The 25,791-nt window shown below is 47.9% G+C and overlaps 1 long non-coding RNA gene across 1 annotated transcript; it reads left to right on the top strand.

The window, feature by feature from the left end:
- The first annotated feature begins 3,376 nt into the window (after positions 1 to 3,376).
- On the top strand, positions 3,377 to 7,428 carry LOC136019572 (uncharacterized). The gene is made up of 3 exons (XR_010614956.1): positions 3,377 to 3,485; positions 6,650 to 6,763; positions 6,899 to 7,428. It is a non-coding gene; the product is annotated as an uncharacterized LOC136019572 (long non-coding RNA).
- The last annotated feature ends 18,363 nt before the right edge of the window (positions 7,429 to 25,791 follow it).

Raw genomic sequence — 25,791 nt, 5'->3', positions numbered from 1 at the left:
AGCAGCTTCTCACCTGCAAAAGGGCTGCTTTGCATTCAGATCCCCTTTGAATGCTGTGAATATTTCATAGTAGTTTACTGGCAGGAAATGGTGAATTTTTAAGGGCTTATTTGTAAAACATGGCTGTTGAGCTTTTAGGAAGCACCGTTTGTAGCAGGTGCTCATTCTAAGGGTTGCCGGTGGCTGAGCAAGGCACGGTGCTCACTCACATGTGCCCTCAACCATCTTCCCATGGTGATCTGCAAACCACAGCGTAATGACTACATCAACCTAACAGACCTAATTAACCACACTGGTTCTGAGCTGCTCACTTGGTGGAGGGACCCACTCAACAAAGCAGGTAGAGTAGGAGAGGGAGGACTTCTAGAGAAGCACTTCTCACATGGGTTACAACCCAGCCAAGGAAGAGCATGGATAATGGCATGGGATGCAGAGCTGCATGGTGTTTGTCCCTGTAGCATGAATACCAGTTGTTCCTGGAGGACATCACCTGTATGTTTGGGCTTCAGTTTGAGTTAGGGATAGCCTAACTCAAGTAGGAATGTTTCCATCAGTTTTCCCCATATAAGGGCTCAGGGATTATTCCCCACCAGGACCAAAGCTGTGCTTTGACCTCCCTCCTGTCACCAGCCCTCCATGCCAGGCTGCAATTGCCCAAGCGGGGTGCTCTGGCTGTGTCTGCAGCATACCCCGAGGGTTTAGCATTCCTAAGCACCGTTTAAAAGCAGTAGCAGCAGCAGGAGCTCTGTATTCATAATGACGAATTCTTCAGCAAGCAAAGCAGTGTAAGGAGATAGAAGGGAGCCTGCCCAGTTGGGAGTCATTTGCAGATGGTTCTGGTTCATTTGTTGACTGCTTTTTCTCTGTCTTCATCAACCACCACTTCCCTTGGCTTAGCAGCACACTCTGAGCACATTCTTCCCTTTAAGCACCTAAGAAGTCCCGTTGACTTCAATGGGGCGACTAATGTGCCTGATTAAAGGTAAGTACCTGCTTCAGCGCCTTGCTAAATCCGAGGTCTGGGAGTAGAAATAAATAGAAGGATCTTGCCTGCAGAGGGGGAAATATTTACTCTGGAGGAAGAAGAAACTGGTCCTGGAGCAAATTCCCTATCTACATCGCTGTGTCTTGGGCAATCGTTCTTTGGGAAGTTACCCACACTAAACACGTGGCTCCAAACTGAGCTTGGAACACACTCTCGTGATTGTAGGAGGAGGAAATCTGTCTCATTGCTGTGGTCTGCCATAGAAATGTAGGAAAACTAGGAAAGTGAAGAGATCCCCTCTTGGGGGGAGGTGAAGGAAGCACTATTCACCCTTTTAATCTTACCCTAGGATTAATTTAAAGCTGGGAAATGGCTGCAGAAAATCTGGTTACATTCCCAGCTTGATGCCTGATGTTGGTCAAGCCCCACTGTACGGTTCCCTGTCTGCCTCAGTTTCCCTATCTTTCCAGTGATGATACAGGTCTCAGTAGTGAAGTGCTTCACAACCCATTGGCAGCAAATCTCTGTTTATAGTGATGAGAGTGGACAGGCCAAGCACTGTGCTGGTGCAAAGTGCCCTGAGCTGCTGCCCCGTCAGCAGGAGCCACAGCTGGAGATCTCTCACTGCATGTGCTTGTACACGCACCAGATGCTGAGCTTAATGGACTAACAGCCTGATGTGGTTTGGTAATCCTTTGTCTCTAATAGTTATGCCTGCTAATTATTACTATTAATTATGTGCAGAACGGTGTTCTACGGGCAAAGAGAAGACGAGTTTCCTGTCCCATGGGAGCCACAGTGTAAAGCCAACGATGAGGGAATCAGAGCAGACCCAGAATGTTTCGCAGGTGGAAGGGGAAGGTGAGAAAGCCTACCCCACCTTTCATGGCACAAAGAACATGGCAGGATGGCCCTGCTTGCCACCATGGCAGGGTGGCAAAGGTAAAACCAGCTCTGTGTGAGCACTTTGCTTGAGGCTGGCTTTGTAACAGCCCTGGCTAGGTCTCATAACCCAGGCTGGTCCTTGCAAGGGCTCCTGGTTGGGATGCAGGTGGGAACAGGTTGGCTACAGGCACTCTGCCTGGTGGCAGGCTCTTTGAGAGCATTAAGTGCTGGCGAGGACCAGGACAGGACTAATGGGCTACCAGCCTCGGGGGACTAATGGGCTAGCTAATAAGGACATGGGTTTTGACATCGCAGAGCAAATAAGAATTGGCAGGCATTAACCTCAGACATGCCTGCTACCTAGAGGAATCCAAGCCCCTCTCTCACTCTTGGTTCTCTTTAGCATATTAATGTTTAATTCCATTAGCATCAGCAGCGGTGGCTGCTGCTCAGCCCGGAGCTGCTTGGGCAAGCCTCCGGAGGTGCCACTCTTGGAAGAGGGACCCTGTGGCTGGCTGGGAGCCAGGATCAGGCCCTACCCCTGCTCATCAGCCGGCAGCAGTTCCTAATGCTGCTGCAGCTCCCAGCATCTGCCTCTTGCTTGCGGTCCCCTGCTAATGCAGCATCAACTGCTGCTGCCCGCTCCACAAGCTGTTCCCTCCTGACACATGGCTTGTGCGTTTAATTCCTGTTCACCAGAGGGATTTCCCATCTTTACCCCTCCTTCTTCTCCACTTTCACCCCTTTCCCTTTCACGTTTGGCCTGCAATTCCTACGTGCCTCCTAGAAGAGGCAAGGTTCCTGGCATTGCTCGCAGGATGGAAATAGGACGGGGCAACAGCTCCTCACAACGAAATGAACCATGTTGATTCATCTCCTCCAGCCTCCCTGCTCTCCTCTCCTTGCTAAGCAGCAGTGGCAGCAGCAGCATGGTGCTCAGTGGTGCATTTCCCTGCGTTCGACCCAGCAGCTCTGCACCTCTGGAGAGAGGATTGATCGCAGGAGGACGGGAAAGAAGCAGACCCGATGTCTGGTGCGATTCCTTGCAGAGCTTAGAAATCTAATCAGGGTGGTGGTGTTCAATATTTCTCTCCATCCCCCCCCACCTTAATGTTCCCCTTTAAACGAGATATTAAAAATAGGGATATTAATTTGGCAGATGGTGCAATTGGGCTTTTGGCAGGAGCCTGCACACTGTGCTGCGGAGCTGCAGACCTCCGTCTCCATGCCGGAGCACTGAGCGATGCTCTGGCTCCAATCCAGGCACTGCCTTCCTCCAGCTCCTGCTCCCTCCTCCAGCTCTGGGTCCTGGGAGAGATGTTTGGGGTGGAGGGAGCTCTTGTGGGTCCTTCCTGCAGCTGCAGCCAAGCAGCTTTGATTGCTGACAGTTCGGAGCCATCACCGAGGGGTGGAGAGCTCGTTTCTGCTCTAAGTGCAGCCAGGTTTGATGGCAGTGGGAGCAGCACATATGTAACGCATTACTCATATAGAGGGGTAGTTGGGCCTCAGTCCTGAGTTCATATGGGGTTGCTGGGTTTGTTGCACTGTGGAGGCATCCTTCCTCAGAAGACTTTGCGGGAGCTGAGTGTGATGGGGCTTGTTTCAGACCTGGCAGGTAAAGCATTTACAACTGAGGTGATTCTGCAGCTTCTTTTGGCTCTTGATGGTGTGCTTTTCCCATTTTCCCTGCTTTGATTCTTCTTGCTGGTGTTCTGGTTGGTCTCAGCCCTATCCAAGAGAAAGGTTCTGGTCTTTCACTGGTTCACAAACAACAGAGTCAAATTTCCCCTAATTTCTCTCTGCTGGAGTTTTGGCCCGATGCTGCAATCTTACCAAGGGCAAAAAGACCCCTAATTAACACCCGCATCTCTGCTGCATCCCTTTAGCCCATCAGCAGCATCCCGATTTACAGCATGTCTCCCCATGCTGCCTGACACCAACTTCAGACCAGCCCCAGCTCCTCGGGGCTGTTGCTCCTCTGCCTCAGCAGGGCCCTGGGAATGGCAGGGAACAAAAGCAGAGTCGGGCCTCACGGTTCACTTTTCAGAGGCACACAAAGAATTTTGTTCTCCGTGTCTTTGGTGTTTTCTGCTGTTCTTTGAACTCCTTCCGGCTCCTCTGCCTTTGTTCCAACGTGATGCCCAGATCCGCGTGTGCCGCTTCAAACAGCAGCCTGAAGAGCATTGGGAAGAGCAGAATAATTACCTTGCTGGCTCGCAGCAGCCTGATGTTATTGACTTCTGTTCAATCGATCATCACCCCCCCCAGACCACTCTCTGTTGTGGAGCTGTTTGGCCAGATATCTCCATATACCCTCTGTCCTTTTGTTTATTCCTTCCTATGTGTTAATCTCTTGCATGTGTCCTGCTGAATCCTTCCGTATTGATTGCAGGCCACTTCTCCAATTTATCAAGCTCCTGTTGTATTTTATTTCTGTCCAGCAAATTATTCGCTCCCCTCCCATCCTGGTAAGATGTTCAGGTTTGATTAGCATGCCCCTGCTCCGCTTTCCAAGTTGTTAATAAAACGACTGAATCCTATCGACCTCGCAGGGCACTCAGTGGGACCCCACTTAACATTGCTGCCCACTGGACTCTGTTGAGGTACATGCACATGTATTTTTAATCAGCAGTGCGTCTTTGTTCTTGTAGCTCGTCTTTATTTACACTATGCAAAGAGGCAGATGATGTTTTGATGATAAAAAATGATGATCTGTGTAGCTCCAGCCACCTGCCTGAGGATCTGCCTCATGATAGATATAGTATCTGACACGATGGTCTTTGAGCCCTTGTCTGTTGAGGAGCTGCCAATATCAATGGGCACAAAAAACGTCTGCAGTTGAAATATCCTATTGCATTGTCAAACCTCTGAGGCCTTGATTGTGCAGTGAGATTCCCCAGAGCTTTCCCACCCAGCAGCCCGGGGTCTTGGGTTTATATAGATGCTGGCTGTGTTCAGCAGCTCTCTGGTCCGGCTATGGAAATCACGCCAGCAGCTTGTTCAGAGTCCCTGCCTTTCTGCTCATGATGAATCAGTTTGCAGAGGCTGTGCAGAGCTGGTGGTGGTGAGGCTGGTCCCTAGAGCCAAGGGATAACCCGAAGGGTCAAGTCCCTGGTGCTGGGCTGGATGGCAGCATCTCACACCTCCTCCGGCAGTTCCAGCCCCTGGGTCATCTCGCCTTGCAGACAGATGCTCTGCCCCTCACAAAAGCTTATCTTGAGCAGCTTTTCCTTGCTCTGCTGGGGATTGGAGTTGCCTGTAAGAAAAAGGAGAGGTGGCACAGGAAAGAGAAATCGCACTGATTCAGTTACATGCTTCTGGCTGCCAGAACCAGCTTGCATTTCACACGCCTGCTTTAGGTGACTGCTGCTTGCCAGTGCTGGGTGCTGCTCCATTTGCCATTGTGAGAGATGCTTTCTGGGAGCATCCTCTCGATTGTGGTCCTTGCTGACACTGCAGATCCCTGGCTAGCAAATGTCAGCCTGTTCCCTGACCACCGATGGGAAAATATGTTCCCAGTCTTACTAAAAATGAATCCTACTGATCTTGTGGCCATTTTGGGGAAGTTGGAGCTAAGTTGCTCTGGCAAGCTTTGCCCTGGATGGGGCTTGCCTGCCTGTCAACATCTTTAGTTTTGCATTGGGTACTCCCCCTGCACGATTCATTAAATGCCCTTTCCTTTTATCTGGGGTTAAATCAGAGAAGCTGATCTGTGATTATCCTCATCTCCCCTCATCCTCCCTTGAAACATTCTCCCTGAGGTCCTGGGTACCAGCCATGGGTCACCTCACTCCATGCTGGTCCCTCTGGCTCTGCCCTGCTCCTCTCTGGGCTATCAGCACATCAGTGCTCCTTCCTCTGCCTATGTCAGCTCCTTTTCCTGCTAACTGTTATTGAATTACACAGCCTCTTAATTGTCTCCTTTTCCTTGAAGACTAAATCAAAGCAACCCTTTAGGTTGTTTGTCCCCTTGCTGTCTGTCAGAGCTGACTTTTTGACTGAGCCTGTGTCAGGTGATGCTCCTCCTTCTCTCTCTCGCAGTGACTCTGAAGGTCACCCTCTGGTGCTGGTTTTATGCCTTAAAGCTGCATTTTGGGGGGCCCCCATGGTCCGCAGAGAGAACTGCTCCCAGTTGCATGGAGTCAAAGTAGAGGGAAAAAGTGGCCTGGCCTGCCCTGCATCCATGGTGGACAACTGAGCTTCCAGAAGTGGTCAGTCTGAAGCAGAAAGTCTGGCTGAGAGTGACACGGCCAAAGTCTCTGGTCTGACGGGCAGGAACAGCTCTTTCCAGTCCAGAAACACCCTCGCTTCCGTGCAGAGCTCCTCATGGCTAGGGCCATCACCCACATCTCCCTGTGTGCCTCAGCATCTCCTGGGTGTTGCACATAACCTTCTGTCCTCCTCTCCCTGTATCGCTGGTGCCATGCTGACACATGCTGCTGGGCACCGGGGCCAGGAGCTATCTTCCCTCTCTGCCAAGGAGCAACAGCCATGCCTGGCTCAGTGCTTAGGCTTGGGTTTGGAGCTAGGACAGGGACTCCTAGCCAGGTGGTGGAGGTGGCCATGTACCCACATGGGTGATTGTGCCCATGGGGCAGCCAAACTTCAGGATGCCAACAGTTTCTGCCAGCGAAATAATGAAGGCTCTTAATGCCAGTGGGGTCAAGATTCATGTAGCGAGGGCTAAACGCTGCTTAAGAGACAAACACTGTAGTTTTTGAATTGTGTAAGAGCTGTCTCTCCAAACAGTCTGATTTTCTTCTCTGGGGCTCCCTACAGAATACAGCAGTGGTCCCACTTTGAATGAGGGTGCAGGGTTGCCCTGGATCCAGCAGCATCAGACTTCAGCTGACAGGATCAGCCCTGAGCAACAGTGAGACCAGAGACATGAAGGTAAGAAACGCAGCTCCTCTCCAATGCCCTGCTCAAGTAGCTTGGTCTTACTAACTGGAGGCACCTGGAAGAGGGTCCCCTGCTTTACATCAGCCCCATCATCAGTCCCGGCCACCTCCTTTCTCCCCACTGCAGGCAGTTTGCACCATCTGTGCCTTCATCAGCTCTGGAGCTGCAGCACCCTCCTTAGAAAACATCCTCTACAGCATAAATCTGTGTCTTAGCAAGAGCCTGGTGCCAGCTGCATGGGTGTGAACTTACCCCTCTCTCCTTGACAATGCATCATCCATCTGTGACACAGACCCCAGTCCCATAGGCTCCTCCTTTCCCTACCTTTGGCTATCTGAGATGAGTCAGTGCTACTTGAGTGTTCCCACAGGAAGCTGCGGGAATAGTCTTGTCTAAGAGTGCAGCTGCACTTGAGGAAGGCAGGATCCGGCCCACGGAGGCTGACATATGGTAAGGCAATATATGTTTCCCATATGCAGATCCAAACGTCTTCCTACAAGGTGCAGTGTTACATTGATTGTATTACTGGATTATCAAATGATTAAAGCCATTAACAATCCACTCTTGAGCAATCAACGTAACAATGTTTAGTTGCCTTGCAGTAACAATTAAAAGATGAAGCAATTTGCAATAATTAGGTAGTAGCTGGAAAAAGTAGTCCTCATTAAGAGAAGTTAAAAAGACTCTTTCTTATGGTTGAGCTGAACCTAGCAGGCCCATTGTACTTCTCCTCGCCCTCGCTCCTTCCCCCTCCTGCATTTAGAGGAAACAATCTGTTCTATTTTAGCCTTTTATTCTGGAAAAGATCAAAGGGATGGATTTGCTATCGGGGGTGATGGGAATTGTGGGACCGCAGTGCTGGGGTTGGGAGCCCCTTTTCATGGGGAAGCTGTCCTGTGTCGGTGCCTGGTGGGGTTTCAGACAGCAGAGTCTCAGCAGTTTCTCTAGCAGGGAAGGGTCTTGGGATCAAGCACTTGTTGAAGCACATCCCTGATTCTTCCCTTCCCTCAGCCCCTTGTAGGGGACATGCATCGCATCCAGTCTTGTGTTGTCTTGGCAGTGAGCAGGCATGTGTAAGGCTCAGCAGTAGACCTGATTGCTGGAGCAGATGATGTGTTTGTGGCACTGAGGAGGGGTTGGAACTACTGCACCAGCCATGGGGTGCCGCTGCATGGGGATGGTGCGGCTGTTGCAGGTGTGTGTAGATAGACTTGCATGAGGACTCTGGTATGTGAGGAGAAAGTGCATCCTCAAAGCTCAAGGAAAGAGAATAAGGGGTCTAATACTCATTTTCTTCATGTTATTTAGCTGAACCCAAGCATTTTGAGGTAATGAGTCAAGATTTTGGAATCCTTGATGCTCATTGTACCACTGTCCTCATCTTGCATCACTGTGCTGGTGACCAGTGGCCTTTGCTTTAAAGGAAAGCTGGTCTGTATGTACATATTATTAACAGGCTTTGCTGGATGTCAGTGGCTCAGAAGATGCTCTGTGTCCCCCTGCAGCAAAAAAGTAGACATGTCCCTCTTCTGAGTCCAGCCTCCAGGCATGTACTTGATTGATGATTCCTTTATGTTTCGTTTTGGGGATGAGGGATGTGCTTTGTAGCACAGAAACCTGGGCGTGCAAAGTGAGTGACCATTGTGGAAGGGTACTGAGGACCTTTCAGTAATAGGTTCATCAGATCTGAAGCTTGTGCAGGGATGGGTATGTTACTGCCCTGAAAAACAATTTCCTTGGTGGCAGTGTAATCATCCCGTCTGCGTGGTTCTGCTCCAGAATGCCAAACAGATTTCCTCCTTGAAGGTACAAGTGGAGATGCTCAGGTCAATAAGTAATTACAGGAGTTGGGGTCTGGCTTGTACCCTGGGACTCCCTCTTCTGCTCTGGCAGACAGAGCGGTGGCCAGGATCTCCTCTGGCTGATGCAGGCAGGGCTTTGGTTTACAGCCAGCTGGTCTGTGGCCTCCAAACCCTACAGAGACACGTGGGTCCCTGGAGGAATGCCATCGATCTCCATATGGAGTTCGTAACTATGCTGATGGTGCCCAAGAGCTCACAGGCCAAGTGGAAAGAGGAAGTTCAGAGAACCAACCTAGTTCAGGGTGCACACAAATGGAGCTGCCACTTGCCTGCAGCTCCCTGAAGCAGAAGAAGGCACCAAGTGGCTTCCACCGCATTCTGAGTCTATGTAACGCATAGAAATGAATGGAGAACTTGGGCTATATGATTCCCAGCACCATGTACAGACTTTAGAGAGAATATGGCGAGGGGGAAGGGCCTGGATTGCCACTGGTGATGCAGCACCAGTATGTCCTCTCCTGTGTCCATATGGAGAACCATCTGGTGGCAGGATGCAGCCTGTGCCTTCGCGCTTCCCTGGAACACGCAGCTGCTGGGATGCGCGTTGCCATTTGAGGAACAGAAATTAGAACTTAGATCAGATCCTGTAAAGTTGTCATGAACGACATGAACTGATAGGAGACGATGCTCTTTAGCAAACTACTGCTGTCACGAATAGAAAATGAGAATGGATTGAGCTACATTAGGGCTGTGAGAGTAAATCATCTGCAGCTTCTGGAATGTTTAGAAATATGAGGATACCCTGAATGCATCCTTTGCTGATGGGATGAGTGGAGTGAAAAAGGCCTTTAAGTAGTGGATAGACAGGAAGGATGTGGTCACTATCATTAGAGAATAAGAACAGCATTTAAAATAATGATCACAAATAGCTCCAACAGCAGGATTAAGTTCTTTAAATCCAGGTAATACTCTTGTGCATATTGCCCATCGCTCTTTTGACCTTCAGTCTCACGGCTGGAACAGGGCTGGCACCAAACAGCGGTTGTTGCACATTGAGTGCTGGGTGTGATAGATGTAGATCAGACAGATTTGTTCCTACGTTCAATGAAAGATGAACGTGGATTACAATGCAGGTGTAGGAGCGAGGACCCAACTCCATACATCACTGTCACTAATCGACATTACAGGGTGCCGCATGGATACCTCATCCATTTTGTGCCCAAAGCTCATGCAAACCAATCATTCCCAAGAGGAATCAAAGCTGGGGTCTCCAGCACGTGTTGCTGGATGGGGCTGTCAGGTCAGTGTGGTTACACCAGGTCTCAGGGAAGTAGCATGGCTGTTGTTGGGGTCCGTGGTGCTCCTTGATCGAGGTGCCCATGGGGATGTGTGTGCAATGAGGATGCTGATGCTGGGTCTTATTGCACAAGTCAACATGCAGCATCAACTGCCTTGTGGTGATGGCTGGCGGGTTGAAACTCAAGTGCAAGGCTGCTGCTTAACACACGGCATCAGAATGAGCCCCTCAGTGCTATATCCACAGCACGTGGGTGGCAATGGGAGGACTTGCACTGATGGTGCTTTGACGTGGGCTCAGCAGAGGTATTGTAGGAGTTGGGGACAAATGCTGGTGATGGACTAGCGTTAGTCTTGTCTGTGTTTATGCTGCTGGCTTGGCATTCAGACTGCTTCCCAGAGTAATGGCCTCTGCCCAAATAATTTATTCCCAATTCCAACAGTGTGCGTGCATCTTTGCCTTTTATTCACAAATAAAAGTTATGTGGGATGCTGCCTTACAAGAACAGGAATATATTTAGTGATTCAGGTGGTGTTATAAAGCATGAAAATGAAGCTCATGTTGTCAGCCAGTGGAATGCTGAGACGTATTTATATCTTTGGTCATAATTTCCGTGCTTTGAAATACCTGGTTCTGGGTGGGAAGTCGCACAGGAAAAGCAATAGTGCTTAAAGAAATGGAATAGAGATGCTTTAATAAGAAATGGAATAGAGATTCTGCATGCGTGTGTATGTGTACGTATATATAATGTCTACTTTGTAATGTCTATTTATACTAGCTTTTTAACCAAATATACTGTCTGTGCAAGACAGAACCTTGTACTTCGCAGAGTTTGTTAGGGATTTTCAAAGCCTCAGCATGTCATATGAGTCCTGCATTGACAATGCATGTTAATGATGAGGTGTTTTGTTCTACTGGGGCCAGACACCCTCTTATACTGGGCAACACAGTTCTGCCTCCAGCAGCTTGCAGTGCTGCTGAGAATTAATAGAAATAGGTTATTCCCATTTTGGAAATGAGGATAAATGATATATTTGGTACTACCCAAATCTGCAAGCAAGTAGAAAACTGAGGCTCTGTCAGTGAGTCCCCTCCGAGCACTGCAGATATGAGCCTGCCCCACCTTTTGTCTGTATCTAAGGTTTCCAAGTGTTTTTTAGTCATGAGCACAGTTTGGCACAGTTCTATGGTGCTTTTATGCCAATCTTGACAGCAGTAATTATATCATTGCTTGCAAAATCACTGATAGGAAAGATTATCCAGGTCCTTGTTCTGATTGCTACTACAGTTACATGTCCTGGAATGCCTTTCAGACTGCCATCTGAGCCACTGTGTAGCAAGGGCTGTACTCAGCTAGACATGAAGTGCTCCATGCAGGTCCTACCGTACCATCATAAAGACCACCATATTCCTGGCTTCATCCCTGCATGGGTTCCCATGTGCAACAAACACGAGAGGAAAGCTAAGCCCATGGATTCACAGCGAAGGATGCTGACTGCCATGACCAGCTCCCATGTGATGTTTGGCCACGGCTATTGGGAAACAAAGTGGTTTGGGTGCATGAAGCAGACTGAGTGCTGCCATGCTCTGATCTGTGCTACCACCACTTGACCCTCTCCCTGGAAAAGCAGAAGGCATGCCTGCCCTCTCAGCAAAGGATCCTAGTTCATGACATCCTCCAGCCTGGATAAGCTCCCTTGGCTGGTGGCTGGGCATTAGTTTCCATTAGGGCTGGTGTTGGCACAATGATGGGTGGCTGGGGGCTGGCGAAAGACTAGTCGCCTTGTGACTACTTGGTCATATTCACACGGACTAATATGAATACGACCAAATGTGAATTCACATGGACTAATTCCTGGTTGCAGTGGTGGCTGCTCAGCGGCACGTAGAGAGCACAGAACGTAGGGAATTAATTAGCTGTGTACTTCTCCATAGGAGTTATTCTGCTGATGCCCTGGGCACCGCAACGATAGCGCTTGCCTTCTCAAAGCATCAGGGTCAGCCCTGCCTTTCTGCTGCAGAGATGCTGGGGCAGGGCTTTGCCTCTGTTCCTGCATTTTCCTCTGCTGAGGAGGCAAAGGCACCTCCGGGGCTGTCCCTCCGGAGGCAGGGAATGCCGGGGAGGCTCCTTGTGAGGAGGTTCGACCTGCCTGAGAGCTCTCTGCATCCACAGCAGGAGGTTACTTCTCCCCTACTTGATCTTGTATTTTCATCTTGGCCTTGCCATGCAAATAAGCTGGGGCCTGGTGGAGTCGGAGCAGGAGCTGGCCAGAGGCCCTTTGCCTATGCAGTTGTTTGATGTCTGCTCCCCCTGTGTTGATCTAAACGGAGCTGAGAACTTTCTGCACATCTGAAATTCGTTTTCATGAACCTTACCCAAACTTCCCCTAACTGCTCCCTTGTCCCTGCAGCTCTTGTTGGAAAGGTCAAGTTGTTCTCATCAATGTATTGATTATGCATTTCTCCTTCTATTGATCTGGTTCAAGACTGTCGTGATGGGTGTCCTGGATACTAATCCCAAAACGCATGTTCTGAGGCTGCAGGAAAAGAGGAAGCATCTCCTCAAAGTACTTTAAGGTTTGCTGTTTCTTTTTTATATGACAGCCAACGACTTACCCCATAGAACAGCCCTGAAAGCTTGGGGAAATGATAATTCCTTTGATTTCAGGATTTTTGATGTTGGGTTTTTACGGGAACAACAAAGCTGTGGTGACTGCGTGCGGCTTGAAAGGAGGAACCGTGTTTTCCCATTCCAGCTTTGTAAAAGAGTATCTCTTTTGTACCAAAACACAGAAGGAAAAACACAATCCTGGCTGAGACCTGTCTACGTGTAATTTGGCAGAAGCCTTTCTGGTTGAGCCTCAGCAGCCCCTTCCAGCCAGGAGGAGCTGTAATTCTTATACCTGATGCAAGGCTGTGGCTTATTGGTAAATCCTCCTTTCTTTTACTATGGGCAAAGGACCCATGGTGGCTGATGTGTTTGGCTGAGTTACGTCCTGCGGTGCTATCATGGCTCTGCTGATGGTTGAGTTTCACTTTCTTATGCCGTGTTCACTTCAATTGTCAGCTTCATTGGTGAATACCTCTCAAGCTGCAGGATGTAATGCAGTAGTTGGCATCGTTCCCTGCACAAGTGCTGGAAAAGAGGCAACAGGGGATTGAAATATCCCCTCTGCAGGGGTTTCTTGCAATGCGGTGAACAGGAGCAAAGGAGAAGGTGTAAGCCTCAACCAAAGTCTATTGCTGAATGTGCTCCAAAGGCTTGGCACAGTGGTGGGAAGGAAACCCCGGGGCTGTGAGCAGGGCAGTCATCATCAGGAAGAGTGATGGAGAAGTTCACCTTCACCTTAGTAAGCAGATACTTTAGGGGGAGCGTGTGGCTTGGTTATGTTTGAGCACAAGAGGATGGTTCCCAGCGGCACTCCTGGCCCATCTCTGTTGTGCCCTATAAAGCAGGGGCTGGCTCTGTGCTGTGCCTGCTCAGCACGCAGAGATCCTGGAGGAGGAGGAGTGAAGTGGCCAAGGCAAAGCTGCTCCTGCAATGGAGCAGTTCAGGTGATGTGGACAACAGGCATGGTATGGGCTGTCTGACCATACCACACGTGGATGAAAGGGAAGCAGATGCTAACAGCCCGCAGACCCAACCGAAACTGTTTATAGTTAAGGAGTCACCAAGAAGATGACGATCGGAGCAGTCTTTGCTGTTGCCAGTAGAAGAGTTTAATGTGCAAAGACCTTGTGCCATCCAAGACATGTGAGACTTTGCAGGTTGGAAGCAGAACCAACACCACAAGCTTGGAGAGGATGCTTGTCAATAGCTGCCTGTATCGAGGAGGTGCCAGCTCCAGCCTGGCACAGCCCCTCGCTGCTACTGCGTGGGGTTTGCTCAGCATGCTTCAAGGCAGAGCAGTGCTGCAAAGGCAACATTGATCTGAAATTTAAATCCAATGTAGTAACTTAAGCATTTTGAAATGCCTCTGAATCAATGAAAATGATTGAAGGCAAAGCCCAGATGGCCACATAGCTGTATCATATAATACCAGCCAAAGGTTGCCTTTTTTTTTCTGAGTAAGGGTGTCTTTTAACACAGACTTTGTCTTCAAAGAATTTTAAACGCTGCAAAACACTCATCCTGGCAAAAGTCTTTAATAGGAGCCTTTTTTCTGCCCCCCTTTGTAATCGTCTGTGCTGTCACTGGGATTGTAATCTAATGCTTTATGGATGTTTTTCTGCTTCATGCTTCCTAACGTTCCGGGAGTGAGTCATGTGCAGTGGTGAGCCCAGGCATCAGAAGCAGATCTGATTGAAAAATGCAGGGCTTGTCTGTCTGAGAATACACCCAGGGTCTCCCAGGATCTTTGCCAGAAGACTGTTGTAGTGGTTCTATATAGGTAAGCCAGAAGATACTAGATGTGATGGATGCATAGGATTTGTCTTCAGGGCATAATCCTACTAATACTTTCCTCCCTGTTTGTGGTGTTCTGGTTGGTGCAAACACGACTGGAGCAGCTAACCAAAGCCTGTTGGATGATTAGGTGAAACTCAGTGCCTCTGATCACACATAGGGACTTGGAGAGACAAGGAGTGAGGGACCAAGATTTGTTATGGTACCTCAGAGGTCCTTGCACTGCTGAAGCTGTGACTGTATGGGATTTGCTCAGGGTACTGAACATGATAGAGGGAATATCATGGAAGTGCTGTCTTCTAAAGGCTTGACTAAATCCATGCCCACGTGTGCCTGGGGAATATTCTCAGACACGTTTCTATTTAAGATAAAGAAGAGCTTCCACCCCTTGGGTATCAGTGACAGACAACATCGTGTGCATGAAGAAGGCATTTTGGGTGCAGTTGAGCTTTTGCTTAACCAAGCAGCATGGTGAAAAGTGCTTTCTCCAGTTTCTTTTCAACCTGCTATTAATCATTTCCAGACTGCGATGTCTCCCACTTCTTGTGGGAAACAGTGAATAACTGTCCCCTTTACTTTTCCTACGTGACATTCCTGATTTTACAGCCTTCTTAAGTATCCCTTTCCCACGGGTAAGGAATCACAGCCCAGGTAACAGCTTCTTGGATAGGAGCCCTTTCGCAGCTATGGTCACATCTGTACTCTTTATGTATTGTTTCCAGTTGAATGTGTGCAGAAGCTGCAGACCAGAACAACACGTTTCCCATTTCAAACACAAACACTGCGCAGCTCTGAGCAGGGCAGATCCCTGCAGATAACCTCCTCCATTGAAGTACTGACCATTTATTCCCTATCTGAGCTTTGTTTCTGTTGAACAGTCGTTATTTCAAGAGAAGTTCTTTACTTTTGCCCCATGACTCTTTGGCATCTTTAAAGCCCTTTAGTGAGAAGCATTGCTGTAGGTTAGAGCAGCTGGATCCCCCTTAACCCTACACCAGTGACCCTGCAGAGTGTCTATCCTGAGAAGTGACCTGTGGAGAGCAGCCTGCTATTGAAAACAGCTAGATAGGGTGCTTACAAATGGGTTATGTCTTAATCTCAGCCTCACATCCTAAACTCACAGCTTTCCACTAGCTGTACAAGGACAAGAACCCAAGTGCGAGGCACTCGGCTATTGCAGTGCTAAAGACTATACACACATGCATACGTAAAGATTATTTCCGCCTTTAGACTGGGATAAAAATTCCATGGGAGCCATTTGGGAGCACCCAACCTATCGGTATTATTGAGCTGGAATCCTGTCTTCTGAAAAATCCCTGTTGTAAGGCTGTGATTGCGTCTCAGCAACTGCTCGAGGAATTGTATTTTAATGTGGTTTATTTTCCTCTGATGGCTCTCAGTAGGCACACACCCACATGAGGCTATTCAAAATGATAGTATCATTACATTTGAACCCTTAGTAAAAGGGTGGCTTTCAGCAATTGAATTCGTATGTTCAACTCTGATTTTTTTGGTGCTGTTTTGTTTCTGTATACAAATTAAAGTCTCTGCCGCTACAAATATAGCTTTCTAGTAAGCCTGGAGGTGTTGAAATGAAAATTAGAGCTGTGCAAAGCTTTTTTCTTTAATAAGCTCTGTAAGGCATGGGCTTGAGCTTGCTACAACCTGGAAGCTCAGCGTGGAATTGAAGCAAACCCTGAATTACAGTGGGGTCCCCACTAACACAGTGCAAGAGTGGGATACTGGTGAGTGGTGTGTGATGTGGGCAAGAGCAGCCGGCTCTCAGTGGCAGCAAATTCACCCTCGGATGCCAATGCCCTCTCACATGTTGTGCAGTTCAGATGGGTGAAGGCAGGGGTTCAACAAAAGTCAAGGTGAGTTTGTAGTAGCTGTTGGGCCCTTTCGCACATATTAGGGGTGTCTGTGTTAGGGTATGCTGTCTGGGATGCTCCTGAGGACTGGCTGTGGAGCTGATGACCTGAAGCAAGCCACCAGGATGCCACTTTGTCCCTCAACACACAAAAGCAGTGTTAAAGTGTCTTTCCTACGGAGATGAGATTTTGACCCCTCTGCTCCATCGCAGCAGGGCAGGAGCAACACAGACCCTGAGCCCTCTCCTTATATGAAGTCGTGAACTGGAAAAGCAGCAAGTCCTGCTTCACTTCCCACATCTGGGTATGGTAATGAGATATCCATGTCTTGAATGATAATGTTTTAATACAGACACATGAAACTTCCTGCCTTGAGACACAGAATGATCTGTAACTACTGGGAATTACAGTTGAGTGTTCCTGTTGGGGGAGTTTGAAGCCTCAGGCTGTCATGGGATTTTGATACTCTTGTTTGGAACAGCTGGTGCCAGTGGAAGTGTGTTGGATGAGACAGGCAGCGGGCATTGCCTTACCCCTCATTCCTCTTTTCATGTGTTTTCATTTGCCCCTGTGAGAGACGTGTTTGTGTTTCAAGAGACGAGCAGAGAGCAAGCGACATGGACTGTCAGTGGGAAGACTGAAGAGGGAGGCAAGAGAGCCCATGGGAATAGGAATGCAGCAGGGAGGCAGAGCAGAAACCGGAGACCTGGAGATGGCTTGAGCAAGTGGGGCATTCAGGGGGCCATGAGAGGGAGGAGCAAGGGGAAGGGCAGGTGGATGCAGGCTCCAGAGGGAGACAAAGAACTGGGGGCAGGTGAAAACAGAGGGGAAGAAGACTGAAATGGAGAGTGGGCACTGGATGAGAAACAGGCAGGGGCTGAACAGGAGGAGAAGCCAGCAGGAGGCATCTAGCAGAGATGCCACCCCTGCACTGCATGGCAACCATGCACCTGAATGGGGAAGGGGCGATCTCGCCATTATTGCCATAGCATCAGCCACAGACTCTATGGGTGGAGCGGGACCCTGGTGTGCACGTTGCTGTACAAAAACTTGTCCCCCCCCTTTCAAAACTCTTCACTTACGAGGAGAGACAAGCAGAAATGCAGACACTGAGGTGGGAAAGTCAAGGATGACGAGACCACGGTCTGTACATGCTACTCGCCTTCGTAGATGCTGTTTGCAACACATTAGCAGTTTAATCAATGTCTACCTCTCTGTAGCACAAACTGGCATCTCAAGGAAGTGTTTGGGGAGAACAACAAAGTGAATGTTTACAAAGACTGTGCAATCACAAGTGTCAGCTTGGACTGGGAGTGATGACTTTGTACACGTGGAGATGCACCAGTTATGTTCGGGGCAATGGGGATCTGAGGTACGGAAAGGCCGCACGAAGAGGTAATATGGTCAGGGAACACAGCAGTGTTTGCTGAGATTTCATTTCTCAAGATCACAGAAGATGTTATGTTAACGGTGGGCTGAGATAATGAGGGCACAGACAACAGCTCTGGTTGTGCTGCTGAGTGCCAAATGCAAGGAGACATAATGCAGAAGTCTTAAAATCCATCCGTGCTCTGGGTAAGGGGTTGTAAAGGCTCCAAGTGGAAACTGGTGTCTGAGAATGGTGACTTAGTGACCAGCAGCACAGTGACTGCATTAGGGCAAGGGAGTGACCACAGGAGGGCAAGGGATGTCTTTCCCATAGGGGCAAGACTGCTATGGAGCTGCTGACCTGCAGGTGCATTTCCACTGCATCCCTGCACACGAGTGCATGAGCTCTCCCTCTTTGGAGCTGATGACACCTGCAGGCACTTGAAGTGCTCCCTGTGAAGGCTTTTGTGTGCACCGCAGCAGGTGGGAACTAGGTTTTGAGTATGTGAAGAGATGGATCGTTCCCAGCGTCGGCACTGACTGGTTTGAGCCAGTCAGTGGGCACGATGCAGTGTTTAGGTGCTCCTGGGGAGCATCCTGTAACATATGTGGGGAGAAAGGACACCCGACATGGCTCTGTCATGCAGCAGCAGCATAGATGATGCTGTAGCTCTGGTTGCTGGCCTGGCAGGTCTCTCTCTTCCCTGGGGAAACAGGAAAAAAAGAGAGCATTGACTCCATTCAGGCCCAGTCCCTTGGACCCCATGGGACTGAGGCATCTGAACAAACCCATCACTTCAAGGGGAGAAGCTGGATCCACTGAGCATGGGGAAAACGAGGGTAGTGTACAATGGAAGGAATAAGTTATCAGTCTGTGTGTTAGAAACACTCTTTCAGCACAGGAAAGATTCGCCCTGGGGCAAGGGAAGAGATAACTCTAATCACCACCCACCTGCTCCTCTCAGGCATCCTTATTCATGCCTTGCTTCATGGTGCTTCACCAGCTGCAGCAGGCTGAGATGAAGGACTGCAGCACACAGCTCCTCCATTTACCCTCCTTTCATCCTCCCAGAAACCTCCCAGACAACTGAGCAGAGGGATATGGCAGGGTTACTGCTGCTCCATGGATGCAGAGTGCAGGTGTGCAGTGCAGGCTCACAGCTGCCAAGGCAACCTGTGCTTATCCCCAGCTGGGCAAACATCTGCTTTGATGCTTGAACATGATGATTCTCTTGGTCATTCAGCCCGCATGTCCCAGGATATTGTAGCGGAAAGGGGGGAATCCAAAGCCCTGAACTGTGAGGATCAAACCCATAACACTGGGTTTTTATTCAGCATCTACATCCTCAGTTTGGCTGCCAAAAGTCCCTACTTTAAGGATAAAGCCTGTTTGCCGGTGGCTGCTTGTACCTCACAATGACTTTAAAGAGAACTGCTCAGCAGTGCATTTTTTAGGGCTGGGAAATGGTTAATTTCCCATTTATTTCTCTGCATACTTCCCATACTGCTCCACTTTATGCAGTGTCATTCATCACAGCGTGAGGGGATCACCCATGCTGGGCCGGGATCACATTAACGCCGTGGTCCAGCTCTGTCGGTGCTTTGCCATCCTCCTCACGCGCATCCTCTGGGATGCCCTGGGACAAGGCATCTCAGCCTCTCTCAGGAGCACCATTAAGGGAGAAAACAAGCTGGCAGGTATCAGTTTTGAGCTGTTCTTATCTGATTTATTGTGAAAGTCACCCCTTTTGATTTAGGTGGTGCTGATAGTGAAAGAGAAAACATGTGTCTCTAAAACAATGGCAATGAAAACATTTCTTGTCAGGAACTGTAGTTTATTGTCTGACTGCTTGAAAGGTAAAATATCCAGCAGGGAAGACACTGTATCATCATAAAGAAAACGCGGATTATACAGTACGACACTAACTTCCCAGGTAATGCTCAGAGCTGCTTCTGAGCACAAGTTATATGGAGCTGTTTGTGCTCAGCAATGGTGCTGAACCCCTTTCATCACCCAAGGTCTTCCAGACCTGGGTTTCTAGATGTGAATACGGCTGTGGCTCTTAGTTTTCGTTTCATATTGGCTCTTGGCCTGGGGCTTCTCTCCAGGGAAAGATCCCTGAGCTTTTGTTCATCACTTCCTTGCTTTCCTGCATTAGGTGGCCTTCACAAATGACATCTCCAATGAAGTATCTCTCGTGGTACCCGAGCAGGATCAGCATTTGAGTTCATATTTGCTGCTTTAGACAGAGCACAGCTTCGGTTTCACTTCTCAGGAGGAGCTGCTGCTCGCAGCACATCCCACATCTCGCTGTCCCTCTCATTTCACTGCCTGGGCTCTTTTCCTCATCCTGTTTGACAGCATTTTCTTTCTCCATTTGGCAAATCAGCTCACCTCAAAGCCTTATCATATTTAAATGTTTAACTGCTCTCAGACCTTAATTAAGAGTAGTAGCAGCAGCAACAGCGGTAGCTGCAGGAATAGCAGTGATTTCTCTTATCTTAAATTTTAATGGCTTTTGTACAAGGCTTTGCAGGAACGGTGATTAATGGCACCCAGAGAGGCTGAGGTAAATGTTTCTCCACACTGTTTTTTGCCCTTTCTGTTCATGACCCCCTTTCTTGACTTATGAAAAACTAAAAACTCCATTTAGAAAGAATTCTGTGACTATATTTTTTTTTTCCTGGGGTTCAGTAGGTGCTTCATACAGCATTTAGTCCATGTGTTGAATAGGAGCTGATCTCTTAAAGACCCAGCTCTTGGTGGTCTCCATGCCAACTCGGCTTTGCTTTGCGCAGTAATTACTAATATTGTTGGTAGTCTCCAAGGATTCCGTAGTTTTTGGAGTCTAAGCTCCCCTAGGCTAACCTTTAGGGGTTTTTCATCGCTTGTACTAGGCTGAAAGGAGTAGATGGACTTCTCATTTGATAGAAACATCAGTGCCTGAAGTTTTATTGGTTTAGGTTTGTGGAATGGGTCACTGAGGCGCAAGATGTGAAACATCTCTTTACATTTGCAGTGAGACAGTTAACAGTCTTAAAACCAAAATATAATAACAACAATAAAGAAAATACAGCATTAAAAGGTATAAAACCTCTCAGTTCAAGTGGCAGGATCATGATTATTCTCTGGTAGAGAATATACTTGTTGTGGCTTGTAACCATGTCCACCAGATAGTCAGCAAAGTGTAGACATTGTCACAGTGGAAGTAAGTGAATGTGATTCATAGAAAATCCTCCAAGATAAGCAGCAGATATCAAGGTGATTAAACTGTCAATAAAGCAAAACACAGAGTGGGGAAAGCAGCTGCATTTCAGTACATGCCCAGAAACTAAACCTATGCCACAAAGCAGAGCAACTGTTTACATCAATAACACCTCTGAGTTTTAGCATGAACCAGGATCCCACACTACACTGATCCTGAGCAGGAAATGCCTCTGCGTTAAAGAGCTTATGATTTTAACATTAGGCAGGAGACAGGAGATGGGCAGTAGCAGACAGACAAATGTGTGTGTGGTACCAGTAAGGATGCTCAGTGCAGGCTGGCCCAGCACAGCCACAGCCTACCCGCTGTCACTTACCTTGTAAGCAACATGGCAAAGGCCTTGGCATTTTGACAGTGTGTGTACCATGCAGAGATCTTCCCAAACGTTAATTAAGCATCACAGAATCACAACAGCATCACTACAATCCTGGCTTTACAATGAGGAGCTCTGTGATGCTGGGCTGGGTAGCTCAAGGCTACTCGGCTGTGCAGCAGCAGAGTTTGGGGATGAACCTCGCCATCCTTATCACCACTGTGCTGCTCGTGTCTCCCAGCTGACTGCACAGAGAGATGATTATAAGAGGATTTACCTGTGTTCCAAAGAATGCGAACAAAGGCGGTAGCAAAAGCAGAACTTTAGATGACAGCGTGAAGAAAAATGAGAACACGTTTCTGATATTCTTAGGCTCACACTATTGTCATCCTGGGTTGGAACAAGCTCAGATCTTTGCTCCCAGGGTTTTGGGGGGTGGGTTGAGCTATACAGAAGCATCTCTGCTTTCTCTTAGCTTGGCATAGTCTAAGATTAGCATGTGAGTGCCTCTGGCTTGCAGAGCCTAGCTGTACACATGCCTTCTTTCTAGCTCATCAGAGCACCGCGTCCAGGTTTTGACAAGTTGTTTCACTTTATTCAGCTATTCATGCAGTGATGGACCTCTGCAGAACCAGTACCCTACCTCGGGGTATTTTCCTCCCTAATAACAGGAATGTGGTGTTAAATCTAAACTACTTTAAACAGATGTTTTTAGGCTGTATCTAGGAAAGAGAGCAGCCTTTGATGATTTTTATTTTGTCTTTCTGGAAACCTGAAGTGCTTCCTATGCCTTATGACCGCAATTCACTTCTAAGTGATTTTCTCTTGACCAATTTCCATTTATCATTTAAATAATCTAGCAACAAAGAGGATGAGGTATTCGGCAAGAAGGTATCTGACTCTGTAATCATTCTACCTTCATATCCCCTTTGGGGGGAATTGTTAGAGATGAAATGACCTTGCTGGCTATCAAGCATTACCATTGTAACACGGACGGATAATACGGCACCCCTGACACAGAGCCAAAGGCAGGTCGAGCTGAGTGTGCTGTACCCGAGCCTGAAAATGACAGGGACCTGATTAAAATGAATGTGAGAAAGAAGAGCAAGAGTGATGGGAGCCCTCCGCTAGCTTGCGGGAGAGTGGGGAATCTAGCTGTGATGTATCACCTTTACTGTACTTCTCATTTGGACCATGATGAGGGAAATTTACCACCTTCACTGTCCTCCCAAGGGACACTGCTCTGTTGTCTGTGTGGTCATTAGGAGGAAACTGTGCCTCGTGGGTTTAAAGTGCCTGCCACTGGCATCCTGCACAACAGCGCTTCACACCTACGGAACTCAGTTTTCCGATTTGTCTGACGGTGAATATTGTACATCTTTTATACAAGCTGCTGAGAGCTTTGGCTGGTGAGCTTGAAGCATGCTCCATCATACAAAGCTACATGGAACAGTCAATATTATACATTAGCATGACTATGTATTTTCCCTCCGGAGAGTCCTAAAGCAGCCGAGAGGATACTTCAGCACTTATTTGCTCAACTTTGGGGCTGAGAAACTTACATAACGTCTTTGCTTTTTATATTCCCGGGAGCTCTCTTCACATTTCCTGGGTAGGCAGCCATCTGTGGCGCGTAGCGCGGTAGAACAGTGTCTAACAGAGCTGAAAGTATAGAGTCAGGAAAAGACCCTGTAGACCCTCAGACCTGAACTTGGCCAAAGCAAATTCACCTTGAAGGCTGTTGCTCTTAAGCAACATACGGTATCAGAAGTGATATGGGTGCTTTAATGCCCCCCAAGAGGATATGTTGCTCCATTGCAAGCATCCTTACAGACTGATTTAGAGTGCCAAGGGTTCTTACCTGACCTCCAGTGGTGAGGACTTCGGCTGGCGTGACTGAACAGTTATTCATATTCTTTAAAAGCAGTGTTCTATTTAAGATGAGAGTTTGAAGAGGGAATAGCACAAGATGTTTTCTCTGGATACCATCTTCCTTTAAACAAGCAGCACTGAGCCTGGGCTTTCAGGAAGAAGAATAAACAGACAGGATGATGAAGAATTAACTTCCTCAGATGAAGGAAAGCAGGGCCAGGGGCACAGCTCTTGATATGAGCCATGCCAGCACATGAACCTGAGGGGAGATGAGTGGTTCCACTCATCACATTGTGTTCGTGCCATCAGGATGCTCTTGCTGCTGAGTATCCTGCTGACGGAGCAGAGAGGTTCTGAAGTCCTCTAAACTTCATTTTCTGGTTCATCCTCGGGAATAGTTGTGCAAAGAGCATGATTTATCATGACTGTTATGGTGATCTACCTTGATTTAGTGGTGAAATTACAATGATGGATCATACTTAATTATGATCATTAAAAGACATCAAAAATGTAATCGGCTGTTCATCATATACCTTATAAAGGGAAAAAAATACCTCAGGATTTGAAAGACTGGGGCTCTAGGTGTTGATAAAATTAGAATATGTTTTATTCATGCTGTGACACAGCGTTCTTTCTTCACTGATCTCTTTGTCCGGGCGTTTCACTTCAGAGGCTTTGGGGAAGGATTTGAATGAGACTTTAATGATGTATAAACAACCATGGGTCCTGTTTTTCCCACCAGCCCCGTGGGGCGCAGGTCTTACCCCACATTAAGGAAATCCACGGGGCTCCATCCATGGGGAGAGCTCGTGCAACAACACAGGCTGCAGATCAGCACCTTGGCACAAGCTGTTTGGCTTCTGGAAGACGCAAATTTACCCCCATTTGACCTTGATTAAAGTCTAGCACAGCTTAATGAGGCAACATAAAATGCAAGTCAAATGCTCAATAGGGAAAATCTTGTCAGACATAAGGAACAATTGGGATCAAGTCAGTCAGGGCTTCCTTGGGCTTTTAATGACCTGTTAGATTCAGCTTTACTGTAGGGTTTTACCAGGAAAGGAAAAAAGTGATAATGACTGAAGGGAGCATCATTAGTATTGGAGTGAAATGGCTAATGGCTCCAGATTGCTCACAGGTGTCAGAGAAGAAAAGTTTCTCCCTAGGCAGCCAGCTCTGTGATCACCACGAGCATTATTATTTGCACTGCAGGAGCGCTTATCAAGGTTAATGGAGACACAGCCCCCTTTTTGCCAGGGAGCCACCGGGATGCGCACAGAGGAGAAGAAACGGGAAGCGCAAGCTTAGTGCTGGAATCCCTGCCTTGGTGCGCAATGCACTGCGTGGAGCTTGGCCAGAGTGGGGCAGCAATCGTATGGCTGATGGTAGGGACTGGGATGTTTGATAACTATTATTGTGTTATTACTATAATTCAGTGCCATAATAGGGAAGGTAGAGTCCTATTTTGGTCTGCATCTGTCTGAGAAGCAAACCGGCTTGTTGGGCTCCTCTGCTCAGCAAAGGGAGCCAAAACCATACATATCTGTCTGTGATGGTGATTAACATTGGCACCATTTACCACGTTTTCTTTGGATACTCAGAGTGTAGCTATGAACAAATCAAAGCAGGATACATTTTCTAAGAGGTTTGCTTTGATTCCAAAGGGAACTCGGGAATGTCCAGTGGCTTCTGTTATGCAGCACTCCAACTCAGATGGTTGCTTATCCTATTTGGCTTTAAAACCTGTAACACATTATTATGCCCCAGTTAACAGATGGCAGACTGAGGACCAGAGAAGATGTGCCCAAGGTTGTGCAAGGTTGGGAGACTCAGAGGGCATGGAAAACATCTGGTAATTGCATGTTGTAGTGAAGCAATGACACAGGCTCTCTGGCAGTGGTCAGTAGGTGAAGCGGAGAAGGTCCTTGTGAAGTCTGGGTAGTGTGCAACAGGCATTGCTGCGTTCCTTGAACAGCAAACACGAGTCAAACACAGTGCGACATCACTGGCTTGCTTTTTGTCCTGCTTCAGGGTGAGGCTGTGGCTCCCCTTGTAGTTAGAGTGTGAGTAGGCTTAGCCCTGAGCTGGACTAACTCCTGGGCTGCTCGTGCATGAGGGAGAAGCCAACTACTCTTCTTCTCCTCACTTAGCTGAGATAGGTCTAAGTCATTGGTTGGGGTGTTCACAGGGAAGCTGGCATGAAGAAAGACCACCATGGTGTGGTGGGGCTGACTTAGACTTATTCTTTGTGGAGCTGAGAGTGCTTGGACCCTGCTCTGCTCACAGCCATGCTACATGCCCAGTGCAACCACCCAGCTCCCAAGCAGCTGCTATAGAGCAGGATTTCAACCTTTTTATTTAGAAAGCTCCTGCTCTTGCCAAAAGGGCAAATACTTACAAATGCATTTCCTTCCCTCCTGTGGGCCCGGTGTGCACGTAACACACTTTTCATCTTAAGAGCAAAAGTGTTTTTGCAAAGACAATTGAAAGAAATTAAGAATGGCACATCATGATAATTTATATCATGTGCATCTCGGAAAGTTCATCAATTCATATTACATTAGGGAATATGTAAACTAAATGTGCACTCATTTGGCATAGTCCTCAGAGCAATTATTCTTCAGTTGATTTAGTACACTTGATAAAAATAAAGGTTAAGGAGGATGTTAATTTGGGAATTATTTTTTTTCCTGGTTTTTATAAAGTATCAGAATGCAGATTAATTCCAGACTTTATAATACGGCATCCAATTCGCTATCACACAAAAATAACTCGCATAAATCAGAGGAGCGGTCCTTGTGCTCCAGCACTCGCAGGGAATTCTG

Source organism: Lathamus discolor, chromosome 9 (assembly GCF_037157495.1).
Source record: "Lathamus discolor isolate bLatDis1 chromosome 9, bLatDis1.hap1, whole genome shotgun sequence".
NCBI lineage: Eukaryota > Metazoa > Chordata > Aves > Psittaciformes > Psittacidae > Lathamus > Lathamus discolor.
Note: the sequence above shows the minus strand (reverse complement) of the source record. Positions and strands in the feature narration are given on the sequence as shown.